The sequence below is a fragment of the Lichenostomus cassidix genome, chromosome 1Aa, assembly GCF_008360975.1.
Source record: "Lichenostomus cassidix isolate B80296 chromosome 1Aa, HeHo_3.0, whole genome shotgun sequence".
In the NCBI taxonomy this organism is placed as follows: Eukaryota; Metazoa; Chordata; class Aves; order Passeriformes; family Meliphagidae; genus Lichenostomus; species Lichenostomus cassidix.
In genome coordinates this window covers 4,679,611-4,704,376 of record NC_139480.1, presented here as the reverse complement: position 1 = coordinate 4,704,376, position 24,766 = coordinate 4,679,611, and the positions used below count along the sequence as shown (strand labels likewise).

General features: G+C 37.7%; 1 long non-coding RNA gene across 1 annotated transcript; it reads left to right on the top strand.

The window, feature by feature from the left end:
- Positions 1 to 9,774: 9,774 nt before the first annotated feature.
- Positions 9,775 to 10,655, top strand: LOC146443096 (uncharacterized). Its single transcript, XR_014855924.1, has 3 exons — positions 9,775 to 9,878; positions 9,944 to 10,063; positions 10,289 to 10,655. It is a non-coding gene; the product is annotated as an uncharacterized LOC146443096 (long non-coding RNA).
- The last annotated feature ends 14,111 nt before the right edge of the window (positions 10,656 to 24,766 follow it).

The window sequence follows — 24,766 nt, the reverse complement described above, 5'->3', positions numbered from 1 at the left end:
GAAATTTAGCACATGTAATTTGGGGAATCCATTTTCTTTTTTTTTCAGGGACAGAAGGTGAGAGAAAACTGCCAAGGGAAAAAAAAAGAAAGAATGAGAAACAACTTTTTTATGAACTTGTTAGGGAAATGGCATAGAAACACTATCAGGCTGCATACATTCATTTTGCACATATAATGTACTTTGTCCTAGAAGAGATGTTCATAAAAGCCTCTTAATTCACTCATTTGACAGATGAGATCTGTTCTTGATGTCAGTCACTGACTTACAGGTCTCTTCTTCTATTTTGCTGCTGTGATTCTTATTCGGTTTATCTTTGTGCCCACAGTATATCAGTATAAATTTATATGTGTGTGTGCACATTCTATACATACAGACTATCTTTATTATGCAGATGATGGCAGTGTTAAGCTTGCTGCAGAGGGCATCTCTTTCATATTTCAGAGGAATGCTAGGCAAGGAGATCTATTCTTGATGCCCACAGTATTAGAATAAGAATGAAATCATTTTCATAGCCATGCAGTGGCGGAAAAAACAGTAAAACTCTGCAAACAATAAACGTGGAGCCCTTTTTTTTATGACATGCAGCAAAACAAAACCTTGTGTTGAAAATATTTAGAGCAACCTCAGCACTCAGGAATGGAGTTACTGGGGTTGATTCACCACCCCGTGCTCCGTGCAGTCAGAGAGCAAAGTGGGTGGAAATCATTACTGTCCTCCATCCTGGCACAGGCTTGTTCTACTCCCACCTGCCTGGGTGCAAATGAGCACAAACACAGCACAGTGGAAACATAGAGCCAAGGTTCTGTGCAAAACAGCTGATTCTCTGTCTTTTGAAATATTTTTCTACTGTTTCTTTTTATGTGTTTTTAAGTTGATGCTAGTGTTCCTATTATAATCAAATTAAAACTGACACATCCATATTTTGGGCTCAGATTTCTGTTTTCTACTTAAAGAAAAGCTTATTAAGCAAGTTCTGTGACCTGTGATATTACTGAAGTCTCTTTCTGAAGACTTTCAGTGTAGGTTTCCCACAGGCTGGACATTAACTGTTGTCTTTCATGACCTCTCTGGCATCAAGTCATACTGAGGCCTTTCTCTCAGTCCAGACTAATTAGGACGTTTTCATTACTCAGACACCTATTTTTAAAGAATTCCTCAGGATTCAATACCATCACAATTTCAACTCTTTTGATGAATTTTTTTTTCAGTCAATCAACACAATTCAAAAACCCAAAATCCCCAGAACTTTTGTGGGAGGGTTGGATAGCAAACAGCCAATCAAGTAATCAATGTGATTGCCTAAGAATTATTTTTTATTTTGATAAAACCATATTTTAATTTTTTTTAACAAAAAAACAATTTTTGGAGCTTTTCTTTTGTTAATACTCCCAAAAGTGAGGATTGATCTGACTTGGTCTTTGTTGCCTAGTTTGACATCTCTTTGGAAAATGTCATATAGCAGGGGTAGACTGGATAACATTTAAATGTTGCTTCCAAGTCAAAATATTTATGATTTTCTGCTCTAGGATGAATGGACATGCATAGAGAGAAGGTGTCCTGAAATATATACCTCAAGCAAACAGCGAACACATCATATACATAACAGAGGTAACTATAAGAAACTACTTATAGATGATGCAGTGCCAAATGTTTTCTGAGTCCTGGGTCCTAATTTTACCTCAAAGAGTGTCTACCCACACTCATTGAAGAATAGCTGGTTTTGGATTGGATTCACAAATGAAAATGCTGTACAAAATCTACCTTTGGTTCTTTCAAACTCTGCACAATCAATCCTCAGAAAATCTAAAAATCAGAGAATTGCAAATTGTGGTGCCTAATAAAACAACCCTTGGTTAAGATTGCACCTGTAAATGCAAAAAAGGAGCTGGAAAAACAGCCCTCTTTTTGTGGTTGAATTTTTTTCCATTAAAAATAATCTGTGTAATTAATTAACAATGCATTTGGGAATGATTAAATGCAGAGAAAAGCTGTTGAGAAAGGATTTTAAAAGCTGCGCTACTGTAAATCATTGCAGTGTAAGACTTACTTCTACATAGATAATATATCCCCAAATGCCTTTGAAATTCTGCAATAAGTGAGAGGAATAGAAAATGAAGGGTAAGAGATACTGTAAGCCAACTGCTTCTTAACATCTCTATCAAGGCAATACATTTTACCTTGGCGCGTTAAAAATGCAAACAGAATCTTTAACTCCTAAGATCAATTGCAAGCATAGAGAAACTCTGGGTTTAGGAAAAGCATTCTGTCTTGTCAAGCTCACCTTATCATCATGGAAGAATAAACAGCGTAATTATTCTCACCTTTTTGTTTGTTTTCTAATTGGATCATTTATTACTTTCGGGAAATTCAAACCCACATCAGATTTATAGTGTGAGGCCTCTGAAATATTGCTTTGGTTATAGAAATGTCAGAGCTGGCAGGTAAGCTGTCTTGTTGCCTCAGGAGTCTTTTGCATGAGCAAAAATTATGGAAAAGGCCTTTAGAATTGAGTAAGTTCAACAATTTGTTTCTGTGTTATGCATGGTTGAAAACTCTGTTCTTTCACCGATATTTGAGCTCCATTTATCAGCCTATGGTTTATAACGTTGGAGTGCTTGAATCAAGTACACAAAGGATGGGATTGTAACTGTTCTCTTTTGCAGAATGTATTCTACTTCAGGGTTGGCTACAACAGGATTTGGATGACTCTTAACACAATTTTTCTGGTTAGTTACCAAATATCTACCAATGTGATCCATGAATGATCCCAGAATGGCTCCTCTGCATTCCTTGTAAATGCTCAAGTGCTCAAAGTGTATCTTATTTAGCAATGAATGAAGCTTGAAGTTTTCTGCTGCTCAGCAATGCAAGTTTCTACTGTGCCTTTCACTAAAAAAGGCAAAGCAAGGCCTAAAACACCATCTCAAACATGGGCCTTGAGAAATTTGGTTTAACTCTCTATCTTATGATGTTCAGGAAGTTTACTCCTGGGTTTGTAACATCATTTTGTGAGTTAATCTTAACAGCGTATAGTATGTTTTCAGCCATAGAAGCAAAAAATCAGAGAACCATAGGATGGTTTAGGTTGGAAGAGATCTTTGAGATCATTCAGTTCCAACCTCCTGCTGTGGTCAGGGACATCTTTCACTAGACCAGTTTGCTCAAACTCCTTCCCAGCATGGTCATGTCTGTCCTGCCAAATAGGCACTTTGTGTGTAAAAGGGACTGTTTTTCTCTGTTCAGCAAAAAAACTTGGACAGCAAGGAGCTTGGCATTTGATCTAAATCTCACTGAAGTCACTGGAAAAAAAAACCAGATTTGAAATCAACCACCAGCCTAATAATCTTTCATGACATAAAGAAAACTCTGGCCACAGCTGATGACGTTCCTACACACAAGAATCTCCCATCAGCACAAACTGGTGGTGTATGGAAGTGTCTTTCTGTCTGATAAGCTTTATCTCTACCCCAGACAGGAAGAAGCAGTTGAGGAGGGGATATTACTGTGTGTGCACATGAACAGGGGACTGCCTTGGTCCCTTTAACAACCGGCAAAGGGAAATGGGTGTTTCTAGGACTTGGTCCATCTAACTTCATTTAGGAGCTCAATTTAAAAAAAAAAAACAGCATTGACTAAGCACTAGAAGAGCTCATTTTTCTTCTTAGTCTACACTGGAAGAATAATTTGGAAGTAGGCATCCTTATAGGGGATGGCCAGAAGATATTCCCAAGATATTCCCAACACTCAAATATTCCCTAAAACAAAGTAGAGTTACATAGCAGGGGCCTGTAAGAATTGCAGGAAGATAGGGGAGAAAAGAAATAAAAGAAAGAAGGAGGATTCTGCTCCTTGAAAAAAAAAAAAAAAAATCAGGATTTTAGTAAGAGTGATGCTTTGGAACTGGTAATAAATCAGGAAGATTAGAACTTTTTCTTTTATTTTCTTTTCTTCATACGTATATATGCAGTTCCTAAACACCGAGAAGTTTTACAAGATAACAAGCAAAGGAATTGAAAGAGAGTGACAATTCATGTATATACTTCTCCTTAGAGTCTCTATTAAGATTACATATTTTAAAACAATGAAGGAAAATGTAATAGAATCCTTGCATATAAAATTAATCAATTTTACAATTTTCTTCTTTCTCAAAGCAAGACCAAATAGTGTTCAAAAGTTGTTCAAGTTCAGAGTTTCTAGCGGGAAGAAGAAAACATACAAAAATATCAGTTTCACTGAATTTAAGCAAAAACATTTAGTTGTTCCTAGTGAGTTATTTCAGAAATCATTTCTTTTGGATAATGTGAAAATATTTCTGAGGCAAAATATCTCATCAGCCCATGGTATACAGGACCATTCGTAATTATGACATCAATTGTTGTTAGGCGTTGGGAATTGGAACGTTATCTGTGTGTTTCTCTTAAGAAAAAAAGCTAAACCATCAAAAATTAAAAACAAAATAAAACCAAAAGCCCCTTAACAACTGCAGAAAAAGGAGCAGTAGAAAATACGTTAACATCACACAAATAAATTACAGATTAGCCACAGGGGTTTTCAGAGGAAACTATAACAAAAATGGAGAGTTTTTCATATATTTCCAGAGATAGTACAGAAAGCTAAGATGATCAGAGCAATCATAGATAAAAATATGGGACAGCATTGCAAAAGTCAGTAATTTCATGCACTAAGATAAATGTTGCAACACTCGCTGTATATACGTAAATTATTTTTAAACCAAGCATGACAGCACAACTCCTCTGCCCCTGAGTATCTGGACAGTATTGCAAGAGAGAGACAAATTAATTATGAAGTCCTGAACCTCTGTTGCTGCAAGCACAAATATATACAACACTAAATGCACATGAACAATTCGTCTCTTTAAATAACAAGTTTTCTGTGTTTATGTTTTTATTCTTTTATTTTGACAGATCAAGGCCAAAGTTTTTTGTCATGGTCAGGAAACAGCATCTAGAACATATCCTACTGCTGACAAGATTCATTAGGGTTTTATGTCACATTTAGATCCATGATAAGAAATCCCCCTAAATGTAACAAGAATGAGGATTGATTCTTTGCTTTAGCTTTTATTCAATTACTTGTTTAAATGACAAGCAAGACCCTGAGCGCAGGTGGAACCTGCTGCAGTTCAGTTATTAAAGCCAAAGATTAGTAATCATATAACCTTGAGTTTAATCCTCTTTTTTTTTTTTCCTGGTTCACAGTAACCTTAGGCAAAAAGGATTCTTTTTCCTTTATTCACCTGCAAAACAACAGATTGTAGTAATTTTGAGCTGCCTCGGGGTTGATCCCTCATAATTTATTTCTCTTTAAGCATAGTAAATACATTAAAAATGCTTTCAGATGATAACTGCAAGGAACAATAGCACAAAGTACTATCACCATTATGACCTGCAGAGTTTTGTCTAGCAATTGAACAAACCTCTAATGACAAAGAAGGCTTTTGGAAGGCTGTTACATCAAATGACTTGATGTAAACTAGTGTTGTTCACTGATATCTGCTCTTGGAAACCCAATTATGCCAAGAGAGGATGTGGCCCAAATCCTTTTCTTCTCAGAGATTTGAGCCTGTGGTGAATCTTTAATATCTTAATGTTTGTTTAGAGCAGAGCATGAAATGGCATGGCCAGGCTGAGCTGGGTGTGCTCCAGCACTGCCCAAAGGGTTGCACTTTGCCAGGACATGACATAATGTGGACATGGAATTTTCTAGAACCACACAGTGGCCAATTTATGCTCTGAAACACTAAAATATCGGAGTACAGCACAAAAACAGCAACCAAATTGTGGCCTGTGTCTGGCAGCCACGTTCTTTCCCTATGCAAATCAAACCACTTGCAGAGGAAAGGCCCTTTTGCTCCACATTATTACAGGAAGGAAAACCATGCTTTTTACTGGCATTGGTCAGAAAAAAATTAAATATTCAAATTTCATTTTTAAAAAAAAAGGAAAAAATTGGCACTGTTTTTCACAGAACTTCCCTTAGCCTTTTTCAAAGTATTCCTTTAAATATATCCTTCCTTTTCTCAGACTTTTTTCCTGTATAAAACATTTTTCATTTACTATCTTTTTCATTCAACATCTTTTGTTCTAAGGAAAGAGAAAGCATTTATTAAACAAAGCAGACTTGGTCTTAATTCACTTAAGGTCTTGCTCTTTTTCTCTTTACAAGCTGAGCCAAACAATAATATTAAAGTATTTTCTTAATGTTTTTGAACTTACCTTAATTTTTCTTTTTCCTTCCACTAATGGGAAATGCTGTTATTCATTCTCAGTCAATCTGCCTAATAGAAACTAGCTCCTGACAATTAAAGTGCTAGCATGTAAATTCTTGAATGACATGCCCCTATCTGAAGATTAATTTGTGCAATTCACGACTGATGAGATGCATTATTATCTGCAAACTTATCACCTCCCTTACCCAAGTTCCAGCTCAATCTGATCTTTGTTGAAGCTAAACGAGAACAAATGCAGTTCTTGAGAACGATGGAAAAAGGTGCAAAATGCAGTACATTTTGTTTAAACAATTTTTAGAGGCACTTTCTGTGGGTGTTAGTATAGTTATGAATCATTTTCGAACCAAACATGAAACAAAACAAATAAAAAACCAGAAAAGACACTTGTTCTTAGAGAATTAACAATGTGTCAAAATGCTTCCCACCTTAGCACCAAAGAGGGGGAAAAAAAAGGAGATTCAAAGGATGTGAAACTGCAAAATTATGGTTAGGGAACATAGAGTCAAGCAAACACTCACTGACATTTGGATAGGGGTTGTTTTCATTCTAAAGAAAATCCCTGCATTCAGTGAATCTCCTTTTTGAGCAGTCATGAAAACCTTCCACACATCTTCAGGAGTTTATTTTAAGAAAACTAGAGATGATGCTTTATTTTTGGGGCTCATGTGAACCCCTTGCTGGGTTTGGGGAACGCAGTTTCTCACACGGCGCTGACGCAAAGGATGTTCCGCAGCTACTGCTGTGACACAACGGCAGATCTGAGCACATTCAGGCAGAGCAGTGGAATCAGGATCAGCAACCATGATTATCATGATCCATGGTCAGTCTCGCAGTCCAAGCAACACACACATCATTTAGTGTTTTGTTCCTCCTGTCCAGCCTTGCATTTGGCAGTGGAGGTGTTAGCTTCAGTCTGGGAAGTGTTGCATGAACACGATGGCAGCTGAGGTCTGAATAGCAGTTCCACATCTTAGAATTGTAGAATCACAGAATTGTTTAGGTTGGAAAACGCCTCTAAGATCGAGTCAAACCATTAACCTACCACTTCCAGGTAGCCTATGTTCCTAAGTGCCACATTTACCTGCTTTTTGAACACCTCCAGGGATTGTGACCCTAGCAGTTCCCTGGGCAGTTTTTCCAATGTTTGATAACCCTTGTGGGGAAGAAACTTTTCCTCATGTCTAATCTAAACCACTGACAAAACTTGAGGCCAGTTCCTTTTGTTCTGTCCATCTTCTATGGATCTACCTTGCAGGGTGGTTATTTTACCTCTTTTTTGCATCTATTTCCCCTCCCCTTGTTCACCTGCCTGGTCAATTTAGGCTGTTATCTCTCTGAGACTCTCTGTTTTTTTATTGTGAGGTGCTGATTTCCAGAGAGCTTCTCAGTATCATCGCAATAAAGCCAAATCACTATGTCCAGGAGATAACAGGGGTTGAAATCTGGTCTCAAATGCCCTGACAAATGCTGACAGAGTCATCCATATCAAATGATATGTCACATTAGGTTTGAGCTTCTCTTACTAAGCACTGTAGTGGGATGATACTTTCTTCTGTCAAAAAGCTGCTCTGGTTTTGGATAAAGCAAAACCTGCAGTTTCTGTGGTCTAGGCACAGTCTCAGGACACGTGATTTCTATAGCTCTTCAACCCAACCGTCCTTGCCACAGAAAAAGGCTGGAATGAGCAAAACTTTAAAGTAAGCAGCAGAAGGGCTCTGAGGACTGCTCAGTGTTGAGGACATATAGATGGCTTGCTGAAAAAAGTCAAAAACTAAAAGAGCCCCTTTGCATGGGTTTCAGAGAGCTTTGGAGGAAGACCTCAAACAGCTCTGATACTTAGCTCTAGTTTAATTCTTCCCTCAATGTGGTGAAATCCTCTGCAACATAAACAACACTGCCAAGGGCAACAGTTTGTTTTCAAGATCACAGGGGAGTGAAAGGGCTGGGAGGGGAAGAGAAGCCTAAAACTTCTCAAAGACTCTTGCAATGACTTTTCCTTCCTGTTCTGTGCATTGATCTCCTTTGCTCAGATTAAAACCTCCAGCATCTGAAAGACACCCACAACTGACACCTATTTCCCTAGACTGAATACCATTTAAAAATTATGCTCCACTGTGTTTGCTTTTTTTTACAGCCACACAGTGATCAGAGTGGAATAGATTTAAGACAAGGTTATTTACATTTTAAAAAATTTGATCGCTTGTCTAACAGCAAAACATTGTTATATGCCATTAAATGATAAGGACTGTATATGGCACAAGGATATCTGTTCTTTTCATAACACTAAACACATTTCTTATCCTCCTGACATTACAGTAATTTAACTTTGCAAAGTTATATTCAGATGGTGCTAGTTTTAAATGTTCCTGTATGTGCTTATACAATTCATATTATGATATCCATTCTCAAAATAACTGTCAAGCCCTCCTGCTTTAAAGAAGACACAGTGTATTGCCCTGAAACAATGTATACTGCAGAACCAGAGCAAGAAGACTGTTAAAGAATGTTAAAACAATGATGTGGATTATTATTTCCTTGCATGGAAGAATCATCATTTATCAAAATCTCATTCGGCAAATTGCATTTCAAAAGAGATCCTGCACAGCACAGCACAGGACTGAGGCCTTAGATTGTTTGGGAAGGGGGGGTAGTTTGAAGTCTTTTCCTTTTTTTATTTATTTTTTTTTAATTTCATGTCTGGGGACATGAGTAATGTGCCTGGATATCAGAAAAATTAACACTGCATTCAGCCCCGGTTCAACTTGGTTGAGAGAAAATACAAGGCAGAATCCTAAAAAGCAACAGTGTGCTCATAATCTACCCAGTAACCCTCAGGGTATGATTCAGCTCCCTTGGGTTTCCCAGTCACTGAGTCACCTTGATCAGGATCCTGATTACTGATGGCTCCCCCTGTAGTCAGTGGGGAAAGATAAGTTCTTACAGAGACTCAGGGTAGGAAACCTGAATCACCCTGTGAGGTGACATCAGCCATATGGAATTACCCACACCTAAGAGGCACATTGCTGCAGACCACCCCCTGGACATAAAACTCAAGAAGGGAAATTAATTTTGCCACTCCTTCCCTTTCTTAGATAGAAAGAATGTTTGTTTTGGAAGGGCAAAGCAGAGAAATAGTTGTTGTGTGTTGAGCAAAGACCAGGGGAGTGAAGCAGATGCACTTCAGAGAGCTCTTTCATGGCAGGAAAGGGAAATGGGTTAAAGATCATACAGCAGTACAGTAGGTTTGCTCACCTTTCTCTTCAAAGGTTCACTTATCTTCTGTTCCATTTTGGGCAGTGGGATGAGTTTATGGGTTATGCCATTTGCTTGGCTGTATTAAATAGCCTTTTCATACCAGACTTTGCTGGCGAACAACAACCAAGACCTGCAACCCACTTGCTCGTAGTACTCTTGGCCAAGTTTTCTTGAGATGGCACAAAGTACAGGAAAATTCTAAAATAGCATGAGCTGAAGACAAAAACTAAAATAAATACACTTATATCGATCCTTTTGCTTTCACAGGAAAATACTGTGATGGGAGTGATCTAGGTCAGCAAAGATTTGAATAGGGCCTTTAAATAGCACCTCTATTAATGACAACGATTGCCTGGAATCTGAGTTTCTGGTGAGCCTCAGTGGTGTTCCTCAGGGATCCATCTTGGATATAAAGTATAACCCCTTTGTTGGCAGCATGGACAGCAGGATGGAGTTCACTCTCAGCAACCTTGTTGATGACACCAAACTGAGAGGTGCAGTTGTCACACTGGAGGGAAGGGATGTCCTCCAGAGGGACCTGGACAGGCTTGAGAAGTGGCACTGTGCAAAGCTCATGAAGTTCAACAAGGCCAAGCACAACGTCCTGAACCTGGGTCAGAGCAATCCCAAACACAAACACAGGCTGGGCAGGAAATTGATTGAAAGCAGCCCAGAGGATATATGTGTTGAGGAGGAGCTGCCAGGGTGGGATATGCACCCAAGCTGGTTTAATGACTTATGTGCCAAGACCTCATTTTAAACATTCTTTCATTTTGAAAGGCCCTAAGATACTTCTCCATTGCTGGTTGGATAAGCAGTTAAAGGATCTGGTAGATTCTACTGACCCTTACCAGACACATCAACTTCACTGGCCAATTGAAAGATCTAAAAATTGTCCCCAAATTCAGGTGGGGAAAAAAAGGACAATTCGGTTTTCATTGCATGTACAGATGCTGATGAATAGAGAATACTTGGCAAATTCCAGTTGTTCATGGTTGACTGAAATCTAGGCCACAATCAAATTTGCCATCTTCTACTTTTCCTGCCTTGTGACTGCAGTGCATTTGGGGGAAAAAGGCTAGATAAACAGATAAAATAGGTCTTTTCCATTTCTCTATGTTCTTTGTTCTTTGAAGTCATGCACACAGTCACATGTCCATGTCATTTCAATGTTAGTTTTCCTGTCAAAATCACTCCCTTCATCACTGGTGACCACAAGTGCAGCAGTATGGGGTTGCCTTGTGCTAAATACTGATAATCTACTGAGTTGCCTTTTCACTTCTAGGGTGCATCCTCTGTTAGGCAAACAAGGCAACATCAAAATGCTTAATAGTAAAATATTTTGCAGAGATCTGAACAAGCAGGGGGTTACATATTGGTTAGAAATGCTCATAGCAGAATCGAGATGAGCACAAGTCCCCAGCCATGGATGAGGAGCAACACACTGGGCTCTGCCAGTGAGCAGTGCCAGGGTACTGGAGTGTGCACAGTGAATTGTCAAAAACATCCTGGGAAATGCCAAAGAAATAGGCTGTATTCTGCCCCATGAACCACCAGGCCAAATTAATCAGAGACTGCTTGACAAGTCATGAAAGACAGATTCTGTGACATGGAGGGAGAAAAAAAAGTAATCAGAATCTGTCATTGTGCCAAATCAATCAGAATTTGTAGACTGGATCCTGAAAGTCACTTTTTAAAGTATGTTAAAAAAAAAACAAAAAAAAACCCCAAAAAACAAAAACAAAAACAAAAAAAACCAAACCAAAAAAAAACCCACCAAAAAAAAACTAAACCAAAACCAAAACCAAAACAAAAACAAAAACCAAAACAAAAAACCAAACTGAGATAAAACTTTGGACGCTGCCAGTGTGTTAATTCACTGGTCGAAACTGATAAAAATGGGTAAAGCAATCTGAATAAAAGTTGCTGTGCTCAAATATGGGAGTTAAGACTGAAATCTGATGCTCTGAAAATCATAAACATGGACAAGTTTTAAGGTAAACACCAGGATTTCTCTCATGTTTATCAAGCACCAAAAGAATGTACTGTAATGAACTGCTGCTATCAGACCTACAGCTTCAGGAAGTTTTGCTGATAATAAGAATTTTGATCAGCATATCTGCATCCAGTGCAAAATAGATATATCCCTCTCCTGGTTTTGCACAAAACCATAGAATGCAGTAGTTTCATACTGATTTGCTAAATGTAAAAAAAAAAAAAAAACCTTTTTAATTCTCTATCCTGAAAAAAGACAGTTGAAATATCCAGCACTGAGAAGATTGAAATTGCAGCACTTCAGATTAAACTTTCAGAATAAACATCTCAAAATTCAATTTCCCTTTTACCACTCATTTTCTCAGTTAATACAACAATAAAAATAATATGAACATCAACGAACACCAACACCTTTTACAAATTCCTGTCATGGTTCCTATTCAAACTGCTGTCATCTTAAACAACCTCAGACTGTGGGATATAATGAAATGTTTAGGAAGCAGTTGTTGTGTTTCTCCTAAATTGGATGCAAGTGCTGAGTTTAGGCATATATAACTTTAGACTTAGTTGTCTCATTTCCTTTAAACTTGATTTCTTTTATAAATCTCATTGAGAATTGACGAATATTGTTTCAGTGGTTCCAGTCTTCCAGCTGCTTAAATTTGGAAATATATAGATAAAACTGAGATTAAGTTAATAAAAAAACCCAGAAAAATAAAAAAAAAAAATAAAAAAAAGAAATAAAATTTCCTTTGCATACATTTTAATAAAATGTCTAGGAAATATACCTATGCTTTTCTTATTCCTTCAGCATTTTCCTACACATTTTGCTTGATAACTAGTTTACTACATGAAAAGCAAAGAATTTTCCTCAGTTTTAAAACAGCTGAGCACATCCTCAACTTTCTGCATAAAACTGCAGCCACATGAAGCCTTCAGAACAAATAGCACTGCTCCCTAATATAAATGCACGAAGCCATGTTCACAGGTCTGTGTTTCAAGGTTTGATTGTTAATCGTTTTTTATTTGTCCTAATTACATTTTTAATTGAAACATACAAGAAAAAATGTGTTAGGTTCACTCTTGACTAATTCAGACTCAATCATCTTAACATAAAAAAATAATATAAAATCCTAAGCATTTACCTTTCAGTTGAATCCAAGCATGGATAGTTCCAGCCCCTCAAATTTATTTTGAGAAAGTTATGAGTGTTTGAGAAGAAAGGGGAGGGAATAGGCTGGAACTGACTTATGAATGCTGTATTGTGTAGCTGAATTCTGTTTCCCTCTGTTATTACAGAATGTTGCTCCTTCCCTGCAGATTAACAAATAAAGAAAAATATATACTAGAAAGATTCCAGTCTTTCCAAACTATATATTATACACACTGCTTATGATTGCTTTGATCTTTTCAATTTCAAAATTGTAAGTCTATTAAAGGTTTAGTATACTAAGAATCAGGAGCTAATCTTACATTAAAGTGATTTGACTCACAATAGTGTAAAATGTTGATACAACCATAGATGTAATTTATTTAGATGCCACACAAAGACCTCCTAAATGATGGTCTCACTTTTCAGTAGCTTGAGGGAACCAGAGGGAAGTCTGGTTCCTTCCTCCTGTAAAGAAGCCACCAGGCTTCAGACCAGAGGCAAACTCAGGAAAAAGAACTTAATGAAATGTCCATGTCCATTGCTCTCACTGCAGTTAGCTTGGCCTGTTACAGAAACTCCATAGAATCAGAGAATAAAGCCAACAAATAAAACCCAACCAATGCTAATATACACTGTGAGCTGTCAGTGTTATGTTCTTGGTAAATGAATCCAGTTTTTGTGTGCACAAGAGGTATCATGTGAGTAATGACAGCTCTTCAGTGCTCTTTCCAAAGTTCCTTTTAAAGGACAGATCATCTCCTCTTTGATCCATAAGGTGAAAATATCTCAGTTCACATGCCTTAAATGTATTAACATGGCTGCAGAAATCACAGAACTATATAATTTGCTGTGGGGGTCAAAAGCCCTGTTGTCTATCGTTCATGTTAATTGGACAGTGAAATAATTCACTGGAGAGTGTGGTGTTTGGTTTTCTCTGATGAATGGTTAGTTTAATTGTTTAATTGCTTATAAATCCAGGATTTAGAATTCAAACACACAAGATGTTGAGCAGACTAGTTCTAAAGTGACTTAAACACATATATAAGTGGTTTGCTGGGTTGTTCCTAGAGGAAGTCAGCACTTTCCAGGGCCAAACCTTCAGAGTTACCTGAAGAAGAAGTAAAAACTTGCTCTTCTGCTCTTGCAGGTCTCAGGTTCTAACCACAGCTGCTAACACACAATGAGTTCATTACATCAGCTCAATTTGATCCTCTTCCCTCTGAAGAGTTGCATTTATTGGGATGATGAAAAGCAAAAAAAAGGTTTCAGACTTCCTAAACTCTACCTTCTCGTGCAGCCACTAACATCTGTAGAGGTGCAGATGCCAAAGCCATCACAGTGAGCAGCTGGCTTACCCTCCCTATGCAGAGGTAACAGTGAGAGAAACCCCAGAAGAATTAGCACAGCTCTGTGAATTCCCTTCAGCTTGGTTCCCCTGAGCAGCACACAGGAAGGGAACGCTTGAAAAATACCTGAAAATCTCATGGTGAAGTTGTAAATATTTTCTTTCTTTACTATATTCTAATGTATAAATTCGAAAAAGATGCCATTTTATAACACGGCTTTATTTTAACTGATGATGTTAAATACATGGCTAAACTTCAAGGGGTTTTGTTCTTGATCAGGTTGGGGATTTTTTCACTTTTAAAAGTATCAAATATGATTTGCTCTTTAATAAACCTCTTAGTGATGACCTGCTACATGACAAATGTTGTGATACCACTGTGTCTTGAAGAAGCCAACATTCATCATTATTAATCTCATGTGATAATAAAACTAATAATCTATAAGCATTATTTGAGGCCTGAATATCTTTGAAATTCAGTTACTGCAATTTTTTAAGAAATAACACAATCATTACTATGTAACTTGATAATAACCTTACCTTTACAGATTTGTGGTTTCAAATCATTCAGGAAAAGCAACTCCTTGGCATTTTTCCTGACTAAATAAAAGCTTTATCTATTACCTGGTTTTGTTGGTAGTCTTTCAATGTCATAAACAAATAAATAATATTTTAATGCACCTCTGAAGGGATAGATATGGCATGTAAGGAGTTGTTTTCCAGCTCTTAAAATGATAATGGCTAAAAGTGTTGCTTTGAACCCAAACCTGAAATCCTCAGTCTAAACAAATATTGATCATGTTAGTGATGCTAATTGTCAGGTACTGCATGAAAGTTCTTGCTGTTCAAATGAATAATACAAAATCCACTTTGTCAATGTGTATTATTAACTTTCCTCTAAAAATCACAGTCTAGCATCACACACAGCGGAAAAACTGAAATCACTCAGAGACAGAGCTGTATAATATGCAATAGTTTCAAATTGGGATTGTATCTGTACAGAGTTTGACCTGATCTTTTCCAAACAATTAAAAAAAAAAAAAAAAGACTTTTTCTAAATGGTCTAGGGGATTGTTCCCAAAAACAATGTGATTCTACCATATGAAAGGGACTATTTTGCTTTAGGATTGACAAGAAATAACAGAAGTGTTTATGAAAGAGTAAAATATCCTTCCTCCAACTCCTACATCTGCAAACTCCTACATCTGCAGGTTCTTCCAAGGTCTCTATGAGACAAAAGCATGGAACTCTGTTGCAGTTCTTTCCATGACCTGATATCTTTTTATAGAAAATTACGGGGAAATAAAAGATGGTTCTGATTATAGTTCATTGTTATGAGCTTCTAATCTCCAAAATTTTGGAAAGATTTTTTTTCTACTTTCTGCTTGACTTTTACAAGCAAAGATATTTTCATATCTTTTTTTCAACATTCCAATTTTTTTTAAAATTAAAATATTCAGCCAAACATCTTTAGATGCCTTCCTTATTACTAAAAACATGTTTAGTAACAAGTTGAAAAGTTGAATTGTAATATAAAAATAAGTGAGCAAAAATTCCAAGCTAAAACCTGATCAAAATTTTCAGAAGGTTAAAAAAGAAAAAAGTGCCAATGTGACAAAACATTGTGACTAATAAGCTCTTGCACCTGGGGCTTTTGCAGAGGTGAGGAAATTCTCTTCACAGGGTAGGAAACAAACATCTGGTGGTTTTTCTGTTGGGTGACCCCCAAAATGCAGAATTCACAATATCATACAATCATAGAATATCCTTATTTGGAACGGATCCACAAAGATCATCAAAATCCCGCTCCTGGCCCTGCACAGGACTAGTTGATCTCCAAGGTGTATTCCAACCCTTTAAAATTCCATGATCTTGTGGTTAGTGCTGAATTCTTGTAGTAGAAAGCACTAACACAAAAAGATGTTGCACACATGCAAACTGAGGTTGGAACTCAGGATGTACTTTTAGTAAGAATTTTTGCATGTGCAATACACATTAAAAAAATTCTCTATTTCACCTAGTATGTCTGATGAGTCATTTGGGTTTAGTTGTTGGAGACAAGTGTAGCTGGCATTGGAGCTGAGTTTCTGCAGTCAAGCCCAGCATGTGTCTGCAGCTCTTTGCACAAACATTGGTCCTTGTGATGCTGCAGGGTCAGGCATAACTCCCAATGACCCATCTATGACACCAGAAGAAATGGTTTCTCTCCCAGATTTCAGCTCCAGTCCTGACCTACCTATACTTTCAAAGGAAAAACTTTTTGAAATGACAAGTTATGGCCTAAAGATTCCACTTCCAATAAAAACGAAAACACCAACTCAGCAACAGCTGCTGTTAACAAGTTTCAGATGCCCAGCTTGCAGCTCTGCAAGGGAGTAGATCTGATTTAGACTAATGGCAGCAGCTTTTCTTATGAAACATCATCAACAGAACTTTTCTCAGGCTGGTTTTCACAGTCACATGCCTTTGGTCCTAGGATTTTTTAATATATATATATTTTTCACAATAGTTTAGCTACAGTTAAGATTCATAAAAAAAGAGATAAAACTCCAAAGGATCCATTCTAGGTTATATATGAAATTCAGTAACTCCTGAATAATGGAAGTGTCATAAAACTCACACTAGAGGCGGAAGACCTAGGATGAGTGAAAAGATCAGGAAAAGAAAATAGAAATATGCCTTTGACATAAAATATTTCTGATCAGATTTAAATCCCAAGCTGAGTTGTGGCTCTTGCTTGGTGAGGTACTGCTGTGTTTCTGCTCTCTCTCTCTAGGCAGAAAGCAATCCTATGAGGAGATCCCAGTCTTATCTGAGATGGACTTGCTGCCACATCTCATCTAATGAATTCTTTAACAAAATTTTCAACTTCTACGTTTTCAACTACATAGTAGAGCTGCGTAAGAAAATCCAGCTCTGCTGGGCAGCAAAGATATAACAAAACAGTTTGAGAACAAACCTTGTCCCCTTCTTACATGTCCTTGCCTGCCAAACCCTTTTCCCCCTGCTACCCAGCTGCAGGCTATTTTTCACACTATCTGATACCCTCATTGTGGCTATTGCTGTCAAGGTAAATGATAGGCTGATAGGCAAACAAATAAAATATTTTATTCTATTCTAAACAGCTTTCCATTCCCTCAGTGTGATGAAACCTTCTATGCCTGGGTGTAGATAGTATATTTTTAGCAGAGTAATGTTTGTATGAAAGAGCCTATAAAATAGAGCCTCAACAAGGACTTTGGTGTTGAGCTGCTTGCACCTCACTCACTTGCAGTGTGAAGGGTCCAAGTTCAAATTCTGCTTGAATTCAGATCTTCATCATTGATTTGGGATAAGAATTGGGACTGCAAATTTTCAGAGAACCTGTGAAGGCAGAGGTGAAACTTTTTAAGTGCTTGTGACAAAACAGTTCCTATTTTCTGTTTCTGAACAACCCACGCTCTCTCAGCCTGTCATTGTGGGAGAGGTGCTCAGCCTCATGATCAGCTCAGTGGCTCTCCTCTGCACTTGTGCCAAGAGGTTTCTTGTGCTGAGGGCCAGAGCTGGACACAACACTGCAGGTGGGATCTCACAAGAAAGGAGTAAAGGGAGAAAACCACCTCCCTTGACATGCTGCTCGTGCTTATTTTAATGCAACTATCCAATTAGGCTACTCCATTGATTATGAATTGCAGCATGATCAAGAACTTATGCTTTTGTAGATTACCCTGTAATGGGGTTTAGACTCACAGAAATGGTGTGTAGATTGCAGAATATCATAAGAGAATAAGTACTTTAGTTAAAAACAGAGTTACTAGATTTTTTTCACTTTCCACACAGACCTGAGGTACACAGCAAACTGAGGTCTGCATGGCCACAGGTGTGGTGAGTGAGGACATTTCTGAAGGTCTGAGTCACTTTCATGCTGTGTAATGTCTGGGGGTGGCTCACAGGCCACCAATCTGCACGTATGGCTCAGTTCAGATCAGCACTGCTGAACCTGTCCCAGAGAGTTTCAGAATCATTCATGATCCCAAACCTTCAAAGCTGAACAGTGAATGAAAGTTGAACTCATTCAAGAAGATTTGTGAAAGGGAGAGTTTCATCACAATTTAGCATTTGTTACTTTTCCAAAGAAACGATGAAGCTTTCTTCTCTCTACCCCGAGACTAACAGAACAAATTTACTAAAAGAACAAATTAATTCTTTTTGCATGTTTATGCCATTCTGAACTCCCTCTTTCAACATTATTCCTTTCTCTTGAGCAATGGTTTGCTCCAAAACATGCAATATGCTCACCATGTTTTAACAGAACTCCTTCTTATTTAAAGCAAATTTTGGCATCTATAACAGATCTTATTAATGTCAACATAATCCCAGCTCTAGTAATGAGTCACTTGGGTCATGAGACAGGCAGTTCCAGAGTGAGATTCCTCCCAGTTTGAGAAAAATGGTCCAAAATAGATAGGTTGACACGTATTCGGAAATGCCTGTGCTTGTGCGACAATATTCAAATCTCTTTTCCTCAGTTAAGCTATTTTAACTTTGGAATTATTATGCTGTTTTGCTTCACAAGACTGTCACTCAGATTGTTCACAAACTGCTTTGAAGGTGGAAAGTGTTGTTATGACTCAGAACATGTAATTCAGTGGTCTCCCTATAACTACAATGGATACCAGTTTTGGTTGAAGTGCTAAATAGGAAATAAAGACATAAGCAAATTTTGCAATGTGTTTGTTAGGCTGAAAATATCAAATGAAAATATCTTCCATTAGATGGGTAATATTCTTTTCTTCATTTCTGTGTAAAATTGCAAATATTTGTACCTGAAAATAATGTACAATTTTAGCAGTAAACTTGTATGAAGTATCTGCAAGAGCCATTTTGTATCTGTTTACAACTCAAGATTAAAATTGAAACTTACTTCTTTATCAAAAGAGAATTTATAATCTTGATCTTTACACTGTAAGACAACACTTTCCTATTGGGAAGTCAAACTGCCCATTGAATTGCTTCCCCTTTTCAATTGTTGCAGACCGTTTTTAGCCCAAATTCAGAATTATGTCACAGAAATAAAAATTCTAGGAGAAATTTTTGCTTTTTAGGCAGTTGCCGTGAAATCAGGTGTTTTAAGAAGAGCTGCATCCAGTGCTAGTGTCAAAGTAAAAGGAATGTATATAACTCATCTTATATAGTACTAGAGGGGAAAAATGGAGTTTATATGAGAGAAACACAGAAATAAAGAAATAAGGAAGAAAGAAATATGGCGCTATCTTATTAAAACACAAACAAACCAACAAAACACACACCAAAGGTCATTCTTCAATTGCTCTTCTTCTTCTTGTTGAAAGAGTTATGAAAAAAATGAACCAGAGAAATCTTGAATCACAGAATCATAGAATCATAGAATCATAGAATCATAGAATCATAGAATCATAGAATCATAGAATCATAGAATCATAGAATCACAGAATGATCTGGGTTGGAAGGGACATTAAGGATCAACTAGTTGTAAACTCCCTGTCACAGGCAGGGACAACTTCCACTGGACCAGGTTGTTCCAAGCTCTGTCCAACCTGGCCTTGAACTCTTCCAGGGATGGGACATCCAGAGATTCTTTGGGCAACCTGCTCCTGTTCCTTCCAATCCTCATTGCAAAGAACTTCTTCCATTTCTCTGATCTAAATCTACCCTCTCTCAGTTCAAAACTTTTGCCCCTTCTGTCACTACAAGCCTCTGTAAAAGTCTCTCTCAAAGCCCCCTTGTAGATATTGAGAGGTCACAACAAGGTCTCCTCAGAGCCTTCTCTTCTCCACTCGGAGTGATTGATAACAATCACAACTAACTTTGGTTTTGAACAGAAATAATGAAAACCTGAAGAGCAAAGGAAATTTAATTTAGCATTTTTGACAGTTTCTTCAGCCTTTGGGAATATTCAAATTTGTCATACACACAGATATCCTCCTTCTCACTTTTGTTTAAAGAAAGGTTAAAGTGGCAATATGTGCCTGTCTTTATTTCTGTATAAATGATTCATAATAATTTGTATACATAGCAAATTCAGGTTCTGTGGGAATGAAAATGCATGTTCTCACTAAAGGAGTGAGAAAATCAATTGTGTTTGGCATCAGCACTTGTAGACAGGAGTACAGATAGAAAGAGGTGGGCGGCTTTGTGGTAACAGGAGGGGGGAAAATTAAATTCTAAGAAATAAGAGAGGGTTGGTAGCTATATGGAAAAAGGATTATTTTTAGACTTAAGGAGCACACTGTGCTAATATGAATGTTTAAATCTTGAGCATTGCTTTGCTGCAAAAGGTCGAGTTCTCAAATCCCATTTTTAGATTGACTTCTTATGTACATAAAAATAATATGTAATAACATAAGGAAGACAATTCAGGTGAAATAATTTAATTTGTTAGGTAGGATTAAATTGAGTTTTATTTGGTTTTTTTTACCCCATTAATTTTATATTAATGCAAAGCATTGCATGAAGTTATGTGACACATAAACAACAAGTAGGACAAGAAATCTTTTCTTCACTGTCCATTCTTGACAGGTGACCCTAAAACTGATATATCATTTCACACCACCTACCACTGATTTACCTGCTTTCAGACTGAGCTGTGCCAGCCATCAAAGGGATGTGGGAATGTGGGGAGGGGGAGAAGAAGAAGAAGAAGAAAACTCTCAGTAGGCCCCAGTTAAAAGCCCTCTCCTCTTTCAGGACACATGACTGATTTCCTAAAGTGTCTCTGTGGCAGAGGGAGAGTTGTTAATTCAGTTTAATCAAAAAACACTACCCTTACCAAATTCAAGGACAGACGCTACATCATACTTACAGTATTTTCATGAACAAAACGGGATAAGCACTCTGGGCAGAGACAGAATTCTAGAATCATAGAATCCTTAAGTTGGAAAAGACCCTCAAGGTTATCAAGTCCAACTGTCAACTTAGCACTTTCACCATGTTCACCTCTGAACCATTTCCTCAAGTGCCATAGCTACATGTTTTTTGAACACTTCCAGGAATGGTGACTCTACCACCGGGACAGATTGTTCCATTGTTTCACAACCCTTTCCATGAAGGAATTTTTCCTAATATCCAATCTAAATCTCCCCTGATGCCACTTGAGGCCTTTTACTCTCATCCTGTCATTTGTTACACAGGAGGAGAGACTGACACTCCCCTCACTACAACCTCTTTTCAGGGAGTTGTAGAACCATGACAAGGTTTCCCCTCAGCCTCCTTTTCTCCAGGCTAAACCACTGCAGTTCCCTCAACTGCTCCTCATAAGATATAAGGGAATAAAGGACCCTCAGTGCTGGGAAAAAAATTTAAAATATCCCCACAAACAGATACAGTTTAGCTTAAAAATCCTTTTTCAGAAATATCCCTGCTGTAAGGACACCTGTAGTCATTACCTCAGTCAAAAGCAGGTGTTTGTATTATTCAGAGGGTAATAACAAAACTAAGGTGTCCTCAGCTGATCATTTTTTGCTTATATCAATCTTTGCATAAAATATTGCACAGACTGCATGGACCTAAATGTAGGACCCAGGTTGCATTGGCCAATCTATGAGATGGACATACCCAGTGCAGGAAAAACAACCTCTTTAACTGCAGCCCATTGAGCCAGAAGTGATATCAGTATGAATTAGATGACAGTGTTACTCTCAGCTCAGTGAAGTCTTACCAAAACACTGCAATTTCTGTTTTATGTGTGGGGACACATGAACTGCTTTTTCCTATGAAATGATACTGAGAGAGATGTGGGTGGTCAAGTTGACTGAGGAGAGTTGAGCTCTTCCATTCTAACTCAGGTCATATTTGGTGTTGAGGTTAAGTGAGAGAGTCATAGAGATATTTAATTCCATCTGAAAATGGTAAAATTAATCATGTTCATGAGATGCCTATTCATGACCTTTCGACTGATAGCCTACCATTCGCTTACACTAGATGCCTAATTTTTTGATATCAAATGAAAATAAAATCTTTCCCAACTAGAACAAAAATAAGCCAATAAAGTGATTTGGATAGGAAAAAAAATGCTATCAGGAATTTTAAGGTGTTACATCATTTGCTTCTCACAAAGACAAGGAAGGCAGTGCCATTCACAAGCACACCACAGTCTTTGTCTGGAGTATTATGCACAAGGCTGATTATGCATCTACAAGAAAATTAGTTTAAAATAGAAGAGCAAAGCTGAAAGGGGGCATAAGTCTGGGAATAAGTACAGTGGTCTGCTAATATGTCTGGGAGGCGAATGTAAAAGAGAGAGACTCTAAACCACAATGTTATCATGAATAAGGATGATATAAAATGTCCATTTGAACGTTTAGCCTGGAAATAGGGATATGATCATATGTTTTAGCAAGTGGCTGACCTATATAAAGCAGGATTCACCATCCAATTCCATGTCTGTGATACAGCCTGTGCAATCTCCTTAGCTATTCATGTCTCATTATACATGACACATCCTTCTTGATTCACATTAGCCACAGAATGCTGGTTTTTGCTGACTGCATCTTTCTCTTAAAAGACATTAAAAGGGGGTGAGGGGAGTGAGAAGAAAACCCTTAACTGTGAAAGTAAGGAAAGAGAAAAAGAAGCTTAGTGCAATCTGTGCATGTGTGTACTCATTTGCAGATGTCCCTAACACTAAACACAGTGTAAAACATATAGCCAGGAATGGATTAAGATCTCTGTCTGGAACTGAAATACTTTTTTTTTTTTTTATCTGTCCCACAGCTCTTAGTGGATTTGAGATTTCTTAGCTCATAAATTATCTCATAAAATTCAGTGAACACTAAGACAAAGCCTAGAGTTGGCTACACAGCCTGGTGACAACCTTGTCCAAGAGCTGTGCCCTCAGACATGTGCTAGAAGTAATTTGCCTCTTGCTTCAACACAGGACAGGTAGGTGCTGGGCAAGGTCTCAGAAAGAGTTCATCTGTTTGGCTCAATGGCTCCAGCTTGGGACAAGGTATTGAATTTCTAGGCCACAAAGACTGAGCACTTAGTCTTTGACCTAGTGACTAATCCAGTTACTACTTGGAAGAACATCCCACCCAGAGGCATATCTTGAAAGGCAGAGCCCATGCTAATCAGTGCAACAGCATGACCTACATCCTACCGCAAAAATCCATGGATGTGAAGTATCCCTGTGAGGCCTGGGGCACTCCAGAGGTTAAAATAAGAAACATATTTACTTAATAGTTAGCTAAAGCCTTACCAAAAGCTCTTATAATTATAAAAGCTCCCAACCACTTTTCCATCCCCCTTTCCTCCTTCTTCCTCTGAAACTACAAAGAGAACACACACCAAACTACTGGTTTAGGGCTCTGAAAGGCATCCAGTCAGATCTTTTCTAGTTATGTCATGAGATGCAAAGGTCAGAAAATATGAGGAAAAATGAGTCAAAAGACCAAGACGGAAGCCAATCAAATTTCCTCAGCAGAGAAAAGCAGAGCAGAGGCTCTTGCAGATGTGACTAAGGTAAGTAATGACAATTTTCCAGAGCAGGATAGGGGTCTAAAGCCTCCAGTTCCCTCTGGTGACAGTGCCAATGTGCATGTCTGGGTAAGGTGATCAAGGCTCAGAAAAATAGGAATTTCTTACAGGCAAATGCCTCATAGTTTCTGTTTATAGATAGACCCAGCTCTGGTTTTCCCATAGACTGCCTTTGAATTGCAATATTTTGTCAAGAAGAAGCCAAGTTTTAGCTGCTGAACCTACAGTGGAAGCACATGGAGCACCTTTTGCTCATCAGGGATAGTGTACTTTAAAAGCAAAATACGTAAATAAAATTTTAAAAAATCAAAAATCCCTTCAAGAGATGAAGTTTTTGCTGTTGCCAATGCATAGAAGATAAGGTAGTAGTAGCAGTTGGAGAAGGTGGTTCTCTAGGACTTGGTCCAGACACCAGTGTGCTCTTCTCATGCTATTCCAAATATTCCTCCCAAAAAATCCAGCATTCTCCCTGAGTGCAGTCATGGAAAGATTTTCAAGTGCTCCAGTTTTGTGTGAACTAATATAAGACATCCTTGCCCCCAAACTAGAGCACAACAATAACTTTATTCTTTTACCATTCCTGAAAGACAGGAAGGGCAGTGCCATTGTGATAAAATTGCAAATGTGGATAAAATTGAGGATGTTGAGAAGTACACCAAAATCTGTTGCCAAAATGTGAAACTAAACCCACTGCCAAGATAGTAATTTTCCATATTCTTTTCATTGACTTGGTTCCATTATAAACTCAAAATATAGCCTAGTCCTGAAATACAGAACCTGTGTCGTCACAAACTACAGCTGGTTTTTTTTTTTTTTACATATCCACATTAAAAAATAATAAAAAATTTACACAAATTCTTACTGCATCAGATCATTATTTTGGTGTCTTAAATGGATTTGAACTCTGTGGTTTAGCATGTTATTATTTTTTTGTTTTCATAAAATGGACATCTTCCCTTTGTCCATCTGTGGAAAAGTAAATGGAGATGATGCTGAGCAGGGAAGAGGTAGAAACATTCATGACACTGACCCTGAGAAATTAGAATCACAAGCAGAGGATATCAGCATGGGATTAAGATTAGTTAAATGGAAACTCCCTTTAAATCTCTTCATTATCAAGCCAACATTTCAAGAAGGGAAGCAATAAGCAGAGGACCAAGATATCTAGTGAAAAGTGGTAGAAAATAAATAAAGAAAATAGATTTTAGATTTTTTCAGTGCTATGTGGGGTAAAGCAAGCAAGCAAGCTAACCATAAAAATAAACAAGAAAAT